The sequence below is a fragment of the Triticum urartu genome, chromosome 3A (assembly GCF_056163025.1).
Source record: "Triticum urartu cultivar PI428250 chromosome 3A, HENAU_Tu73, whole genome shotgun sequence".
Lineage (NCBI taxonomy): Eukaryota > Viridiplantae > Streptophyta > Magnoliopsida > Poales > Poaceae > Triticum > Triticum urartu.
The window spans coordinates 633677766-633687012 of NC_141875.1; the positions used below are offsets into that span (position 1 = coordinate 633677766).

The 9247-nt window shown below is 50.4% G+C and overlaps 1 long non-coding RNA gene across 1 annotated transcript; it reads right to left on the reverse strand.

The window, feature by feature from the left end:
* Nucleotides 1-1471: 1471 nt before the first annotated feature.
* Nucleotides 1472-5065, reverse strand: LOC147980943 (uncharacterized). The gene is made up of 3 exons (XR_015598775.1): nucleotides 3816-5065; nucleotides 2959-3030; nucleotides 1472-1716 (listed from the first exon to the last, which is right to left on the reverse strand). It is a non-coding gene; the product is annotated as an uncharacterized LOC147980943 (long non-coding RNA).
* Nucleotides 5066-9247: the final 4182 nt, after the last annotated feature.

Below are 9247 nucleotides of genomic sequence, written 5' to 3' on the forward strand. Positions count from 1 at the left end.
TGTATTGTGCTTCCGTCGTTGCCCAGGGTATTTTGAGTGCGTAATTATGCACACACAATACAGATGCCGTGGATGTGTGTGGCGATCGACGAAGGCAAAACTGCTAGTCTAGCTCTGGAGTCACCGAGATGTCATCATGCATAGTAGGCCGGACGCGTTTAACAGTGTCCGGGGTCTTGATGGCCAATGAGGTGTTCGGCCTAGGGAGGCCACTCTGCACTTCAGCCGTGAGGGCCGCGGTGTGCTCCTCAGTTCGGAGGGAGCACTCCATGTTTCCATTGACTGTGATAACACCGCGGGGTCCGGGCATTTTGAGCTTTAAGTAAGCATAATGCGGGACCGCATTGAAGCGGGCGAAGGCGGTTCGTCCGAGCAGTGCATGATAACCACTGCGGAAGGGGACGATGTTGAAGATCAAGTCTTCGCTTCGGAAGTTATCCGGTGAACCGAAGACTACTTCCAATTTTATTGAGCCCGTGCAGCGGGCTTCTACACCGGGTATCACTCCTTTAAAGGTGGTGTCAGTAGGCTTGATTCTTGAAGGGTCGATACCCATTTTGCGGACCCTGTCTTGATAATTCAAGTTAAGACTGTTGCCGCCGTCCATGAGGACTCTAGTGAGATGGTATCCGTCGATGATTGGATCAAGGACCAGAGCTGCCAAACCTCCAAGACGGATACTGGGCGGGTGGTGCCTGCGATCGAAGGTGATCGGACAAGCCGACCATGTGTTGAATTTAGGGGCGACATGCTCTATGGCGTAGATGTCCCTTAGCGCGTGTTTGCACTCCCTCTTGGGGATATGCGTGACGTAGATCATGTTCACTATTTTCACCTCAGGGGGAAATTTCTTTTGCCCCCCTGTGTTCAGTGGGCGGGGCTCTTCATCGTCCTCACTTAGCGGTGTTGGGGAACGCAATATTTCAAAAAAATCCTATGATCACGCAAGATCTATCTAGGAGATGAATAGCAATGAGAGGGGGAGTGTGTCCACGTACCCTTGTAGACCAAAAGCGGAAGCGTTAAATAATGCGGTTGATGTAGTCGAACGTCTTCGTGATCCAACCGATCAAGTACCGACCGCACGACACCTTCACGATCTGCACACGTTCAGCTCGGTGACGTCCCTCATACTCTTGATCCAATTGACACCGAGGGAGAGTTTCGTCAGCACGACAACGTGATGAAGTTACCGACGTAGGGCTTTGCCTAAGCACTACAACGATATGACCGAGGTGGAAATCTATGGAGGGGGGCACCACACACGGCTAAGGCAACTATCAACTTGTGTGTCCTAGGGTGCCCCATGCCCCTGTGTATAAAGGAGCAAGGGGAGGCCGGCCGGCTGTAACACCCACAATGCGGCTATATCTCCCACTTGTCGGGGCACGACTTAGAGGCATAGCCGCATGGTAGGTTTGTCACAAGAGGGGTAATATTCACACAATCCCATGTACTGAATAGAAAGGGATAAAGAGATGGCTTACAATCGCCACTTCACACAATACATAAATAATTCATACATCATCCAAAATACAATCAAAGGTCCGACTGCGGAACCAAAATAAAAGAAGACAACCCCAAATGCTAGATCCCCGATCGTCCTAACGGGGCTCCACTACTGATCAACCAGAAAAGACACAAAACAACGATCAAGATCTTCATCGAGCTCCCACTTGAGCTCAGTTGCGTCACCCGCACTGGTATCATCAGCACCTGCAATTGTTTGGAAGTATCTGTGAGTCACGAGGACTCAGCAATCTCACACCCGTGAGATCAAGACTATTTAAGCTTATGGGTAGGAAAGGGTAGTGAGGTGGAGCTGCAGCAAGCACTAAGCATATATGGTGGCTAACATACGTAAATAAGAGCAAGAAGAAAAGCAATGCAACGGTCGTGAACTAGAAGAGATCAAGAAATGATCCTGAAACTACTTACGCACAAACATAACACAAGAACCGTGTTCACTTCCCGGACTCCACCGAAAAGAGACCATCATGGCTACACACGCGGCTGATTCATTTTAATTAAGTGTCAAGTTCTCTACAACCGGATATTAACAAATTCCCATCTGCCACATAACCGTGGGCACGGCTTTTGAAAGTTCAAACCTTGCAGGGGTGTCCCGACTTAGCCCATCACAAGCTCTCACAGTCAACGAAGGATATTCCTTCTCCCGGGAAGACCCGATCAGTCTTGGAAGCCCGGCTACAAGACATTTCGACAATGGTAAAACAAGACCAACAAAGCCGCCCGGATGTGCCGACAAATCCCGATAAGACCTGCACATATCTCGTTCTTAGGGCACACCGGATTGTTGAAGCTTCCGGTAGGCCAGCCCAGAGTTGCCCCTGGTGGCCACCGGCGACTGACAGGTTGGACCAACACTCAGAGGAGCACTGGCCCGGGGGGGGGGGGGGTTAAAATAAAGATGACCCTCGGGCTCACGAAAATCCAAGGGAAAGTTATAGGTTGTTAGGCAAATGTAAAATCAAGGTTGGGCCTTGCTGGAGGAGTTTTATTCAAAGCGAACTGTGAAGGGTTCCCATAACACCCAACCGCGTAAGGAACGCAAAATTCAAGGAACATAACACCGGTATGATGGAAACTAGGTCGGCAAGAGTGGAACAAAACACCAGGCATAAGGCCGAGCCTTCCACCCTTTACCAAGTATATAGATGCATTAAATTAAATAATAGATATTGTGATATCCCAACATATCCATGTTCCAACATGGAACAAACTTCATCTTCACCTGCAACTAGCAATGCTATAAGAGGGGCTGAGCAAAAGCGGTAACAAAGCGAAACAACGGTTTGCTAGGACAAGGTGGGTTAGAGGCTTGACATGGCAATATGGGAGGCATGATATAGCAAGTGGTAGGTAGCGGGACATAGCAATAGATCGAACAACTAGCAAGCAAAGATAGAAGTGATTTCGAGGGTATGGTCATCTTGCCTGACATCCCGCAAGGAAGAAGAACGAGTCCATGAAGAAGGCAAACAGACGTAGTCGAACGAATCCTCACAACTACGGAACGAAACCGAAACTAATGAGAGAAGCAACCCGGAAAGAAGCAAGCAACATAGTAAACAACCATCACATAAACATGGCATGATGCACAACCAAGTATGATGCATGTCCGGTTTAATGAGGCATGGCATGACAAAGTGCACAAACAATACTACAAGTTAAGTGGAGCTCAATATGCAACGAGTTGCATATTGACGAGACACCACATCCAATCATTTAATTCACTCTCGTTTATGTACCCAACAATATTAAATGTTATTAAACATGACAAGGGGTGAAGCATATTAAAACTACCTATCTAGGCAAGTTTAAATGAGGCCGGAACAACAAACAACAAGTCCGGAAAACCTCATATGCAAATTATGGATTTGGTACTGTTCTGTCCTAAACACAATTTTAGAGTGGTTACACATGCAAGAAGAATGCACCATGTTAAACTAGGCATTTTTCTACCCCATTTACGTTTAAAGATTATTTAAAATGGAGCTACGGTTATTTAGTTATGAATTAAATCATTTTAACATGGCAATATGGCAAATTATATGCAAACATCATTTTAAACATGCGTGAAAGTTGGATATTAAGAAACTAGATGAAATTCTAGTCATTTTTCATATTTGAAGTTTTTACAAATGATGCAAGGTTGGTGAGCTATTAAATGCATGGTGCCTAGGGGTTTTCCTGCAAATCTGCACTCTCTGAAATATTAGGAAAAAAATCCTCCAGAACTGGAAAAAAACGTAACGGGCCGAATGTGAGCAGTGGTTTGGGGTGCTGCTCACCATGGGTCGAGGCCCGGTCGGAATTAGAGGAGGCTTGGCGCTGGCTTGCGGCCCAAGAGGCTGGCCACGCTGGCGCTGGGTGGAAAGCGGGACGAGGTGAGGCGACTAGTCAACGCGGTCGAGGCAAAAGATCGAGCAGGTGACGCTGTCCCGCTCGATGCAGACGATGCCATGGCAGGGACGGCGCTAGTCAAAGACGAACGGCGCGGCGACCGGGCATGGGGACGAGACGGGGCTGATCTGGGCGCGGGACGAGGCGGCTCAAAGATCACTGGCGGGGCTCTTGCGGGTCGCCGGCGAGGTGCAGGTGCGGCTGGGCCTTGGACAACGCGGGGTTGTGCTCGACGCCGAGACGCGAGCGAACCTCCCTGTTCGAATGAAGCAAAGGCAGGCAGGGGCCTTGGCGCGGACGCAGGCGACGGCTGGATCCGGCGGCTCTGCTCGGAGAAGTGGCCGGCGTCGAGGAGCTCCGGGCGGCGCAGAAGCTTGAAGTGGAAGCCATGGTGCTCCCTGTCCATGGAGAAAAACAGACAGGGGAAAAGCGGGGTAAGGTTGGGAGGAGAAGGAAGGAAGAGGAGTAGGGAAGGAGCGGCGACGGGGTCGGCCTGCAGGTGGTCGGAGGCTGGCCGGGGTGGCCTGGTTCAGCGAGGCTGCAAGGACGGGCGCGCTCGAGCAGAGGAGGAAGAGGCGAGGACGATGGGGAACAAGGAGCTCCTCTCCTGTGCGTTGGCTGCTGCGCGAGGAGTCCGGGGCAAGAGGCGGACGAGGATGCGGCAGCAGCGAGCTTGAAGAAGATGACGGTGAGGCAGCAGCTTGAAGGCCATGGCGGGGTTGGTCTCGGGAGGGGTTCGTCTCCCTGCGCTTGACGAAGACGGCATGGAGGCCCTCGAGCGGGAGAGGCTGTGGGCGCGAGGAGGGAGGCGGCAGCGGGGTGAGGAAGGGGAAGCCTTGGACGGGTGCTGGATCGAGCGAAGTGGCGGGCGAGGGGATTGGGTCGAGGACGATCGAGAAGGGAGATGGCTGCGGGTGGTTGGATGGATCGGATCTGGGAGGATCCCGAGAGAGAGTGGCGGCGGCGCTAGGGTAGGATACCTAGAAATTAGGTGGTTTTTCTGTATTTGGTTGGGGTTAGTCTAAATATAGGGACAATAGGATTAGGTTTCAGACCACGAAGAGCGAAACAAGCCCCGTGTCGCTTCCCGCGAGCGACCCGGGTGCTAAGCCCTAGCCGCCGGTCGCCGCCGCACCTCCAGCCTTCCTCTTCCCGCCGCCGCCGGCAAGCGCCGCCGGGCAAAGCACGCGCGGTGTCGGCGGCAGCGGGTTTTCCTCCCCTGCAAGCGAGGCGGGCTGCGCGGGGCTGCTGCGCTTAGCGAAGGCGAGGGGCGCTGCGGCGGGTGACTGAGCGAGGGCTGGCGCTGCCCGGCGCGCCATGGCGGCGAGTGGCGGAGCGCGCGCCGCTGACGAGAGGAGGCCGCGGGTCCGACAGGCGCGGGGTCCCTGCGGTCGGCCGGGGCAGATCTGGCCTCTGCTGGCTTGTGGAAGGGCGAGGCGGGGGTGCCAGCGCGCGCGCCGTTGGCGCGAGGAGGCCTCTGACGCCATAGGAACGGGGTCGGCCAGCCAGATCTGGCCGTTAGCTCGCTCACGGCGGGATGGTTTGGCGCCGCGGGCCTGCTAGTCGGATGGCTGCGTTCCGTGCCTGGGTCGGCTGCGTTTTTGGCGTGCGGAGGCAGTAGCGGTGGAGTCGGGGTTGCTGGTGGTGTCTCTCCTTCAAGTGCGTACACGCCAGCTCCCTTGAGTGGTGGTGCCTTCCAGTTTGCTTGGGGCTTCACGAGGCTTGCGCAGACCAGATCCAGCACGAGCACTCTTGGCCTTGCGCGCGGTGGTGCGGACGGCACAATTTGGCTTGGATTCCGCCCAGTTCTGCGCGCTGCGGTGCGGAACGGCTATGTCCGGCTTTCCCTCTGCCTTCTTTGTGCGCTGCGGTGCGGAGGATCGCCCAGTTCTGCGCACGGAGATAGAGAATGGCCAGATCCGGCTTGGCTCGCCCAGGGTCTGCGAGTGGCTGTGTGGACCGGCCAGGTTGGCGTGTGCTCGCCGAGTTTCTGCGTGCGGCTTCGACATACTCGTTATTGGTAGTGTTCGCATGGGGCTGTGATGCTCCGTGGCGCTGGTGGCCTCGGATCCTGGATTTGTTGGTGGAAGACTCGGCTCCGGATGAAAATCATGCATCGACATTGTCGTTGCCGGCGGTAGCGGCATCCACGGATGTCGTCGTCCTCCTTGGAGGTATCGTTGTGGAGCCGCTTGCCCTTCCTACCCAACGGCGTGAGATCTCCGGGTGAAAACCTAAGATCAGGCAGTGCCAGATCGGGTGACGGCGGTGTTCTCAACATCGTTTTCCTTCTTGGGGGCGTCACCTTGGAGAATCCCGACGATGGATCCGATGGTGTTCACGATTGATGGTAGAGTTTGGGTTCGTGGTGCTGCCGACAGGTCCTTTTTATTTCTTTTCTTTTCGCACTGTTTTTTCAGTGCTTTCCTCCTCTGAGGATTCTTGTAACACCTTCTTCTGATCAATGAATTTGGCAGTTCTCCTGCCAACATTCAAAAAAAAAGATTAGGTTTGGACCCTCCGATCAAAATCGGACGGTCTCAGATAAATAGGTTAGGGAGCCCAATTAACAAAACGGAGATGGTTTATAGATGTTTGGGGATGATTCGGACCCATCGGTGATGACTGAGTGGGTCGGGTTCGGGGAAGTTTCGGACACGCGTGAGGGGTCGATGCATTGTGCAAAGAGGGATTAGGCGAACGAGGTAAAGTGTGTGGTTGGACTGAGAAGAGAGAGGGGAAGGAGTGCAGCCCGGCGACTGTTTCCGGAGACCGAAAACGTCCGACGTTAGACCGACTATAATGCCGCTATAGTTATCTGTTGGGGCGTCAAACGGACTCCGAATGCGGTGAAACTTGGCAGGTGGCATATCTACACTATAACAACACTGCATGCCAACTTTGAACCCATTCCGAGAACATTCTCTGGCCGCTTATAAAATAATATTTTGGACATGCCGCGGGCGCGTGCAAGTGTGTCTTGGCTCAGAACAGACAACGGGGAGAACTGGAGAACCCAGACGGATGCAAGTTTTGAAAACATGATGATGCAATGCACATGATGACATGGCAAGATGCAACACGCAAGCAAAAGGCAAGGCAACAACAGCAAATAACTGGAAGACACCTGGCGCAACGGTCCCGGGGCGTCACAACACTCCACCACTACAAGAGGATCTCGTCCCGAGATCTAGGATGGCACCGGTTGGAAACGGAAGAGAAAGAGAAGAGGTAAAACTAAGTTGCTTCCTTGAAAAATGAGTGACACCAAAGAACCTTGCGAGGTTGAACAAATTGAAAAAAAGAATACAACGAAGATGAACAAAGTTGAAAACACTCCGTTAGAAAAGAGGAACGAGGAACCTTACTAGAGCCTTGTAGGTTGAAAGACATAAGAAAATGGTTGCAATGGACAAGAAGTACATGCAAGCACTCCGGTTGAAACGAGATGTACAAGAAATGATAAAGATCAATTACGACAACACTTCGGCTGGAAATGGAAGGTAAAGAATATGAGCTTGGCAAAATGAAAGCACTTGGATGAGAGTCCGGTTAGAAGAGGAATGATAGACACAACACTCCGGTTAAACAAGATATAGAAGGAATAAGAATGATATAAATTGGACAGCATTCGGACTGAAAGGAGATGCAAGACTTGATAAGATGAAAATGGCTTGAGGAGATGACACAACACTCCAGTTAAAGGGATAAGCATGAAAAGAACACGATCCTCACAAACAATCATTTGGTTATGCCATTTTGGGCTTTGCTCTCACCGAAGCTATTGCATTGTTTGCCCCAATGATGGCCTTTCTGATCTCATTCGTTTTCTGATCGCATATTTCTATCAACAATTCCCACCCAACTCTGGAATGACTCTCCCCTCTCCCCCTTAACATATCGAAGGTCTCTTATCCGTCAACCGCACCTTAATAGCTCAGACTTCCGAGCCTTGCTGGATGATGCAGAAGGGCCAACATCAGAGGATCAATTGAATAACCAACTCTCCCGCCCCGCTGCCGCTACTGCTCGAAAGCCTTTGGATCCCCTACAGGACTGTCATGAGCCCCTACAAGGAGTCAAAATAAAGCCGAAACCAGATACAGGAAGTGTTGACCCGGATCAATTGAGTGCGAGCCCTTTTATCTTGAGCTGATTCTCCAATGCCTCCGGAAGAGAGAATAGAAGATAGATCATTGGAATGAAAGAATGGAGAAGAAAATGCCAACTTCTGCCACAAAAGAGCTTGGAGAGCACCCTTCCAAGAAGTTTATAACGGAGTTGTTGGAAAACCAATAACGAAACGAATAAACTTGTAGTGGGCTTATGGAAAACTTCTCAAAATTATGAGGCAACCTGCCACTCATGGGAAAAAGATTTGATTGATAGCTAGAAAATATAGAAAACTTCTTCCACCAAGATGATAGAGAGATAACTTGGATCATTGTCAAGCACCACAATAGCAACATTCCTTAGGGAAGGCTTTAGGTGAAATATAACCCAAGATAGCTCCAACGAAGAGATTGATGGATTGAGAAGAGCTCATGCTCGAAGAAATTGATGGGTTTAACTATCTCATTCTTGACAACCGTTGAATCATGACACACGAAGGGAAATTGTCAAGAGTGACATAACACCACCTAAAAAGATAAGATAGGAAGAACTGCACTTTGGAATGCAAGATGAAGAATGATTGAACTCCTCAAAACAAAACATGTGTTGAGCACCATGTTTAATCTTTGCGTAGCTTGGCGGATCATAATTTCGAGAGAAATCTTGAAGAACAATTGAAGAATGAAAATAATCCTTGACGAACCACCATGTAGAGCCTCCATGAAGAAACTCCGGTAATAAAAGGATGATAAAAAGAAAGAGAAGTTGAGAACACAAGGTGAAGCCTTGCGATGATTTAGATGGTTCTTCACGACGAGATAACTGAGAGAGCTTGGAACTCCGAAAAGAAAATATGAAGCATCTTGAACCAAGAATGTGATAAGACGAACAACTCCGAAAAGAAGAAATTATATCACTTGGATGAAACAATAATAAGAATTACGTTATGTGTATCCTTCATCAATTTAGATTGATGACAAGCAACGGATTTGGCATACTACTTATTCTCGTAGAAAGGATTGGTGAAAGACATAGCGCAAAATTGAGAAGGTCTTCGACGAACCACCGATAGGATTTGGAAAGAACGAATGAATTGATATGATAACGAAGGAAGAGAACTCTTGAACGAACCACCGTAAGAATTGAAAAAGAAAGTAGCACAGACACAATTCACCGGGAAGAATTGGAAAAACGAATGAAGATACTT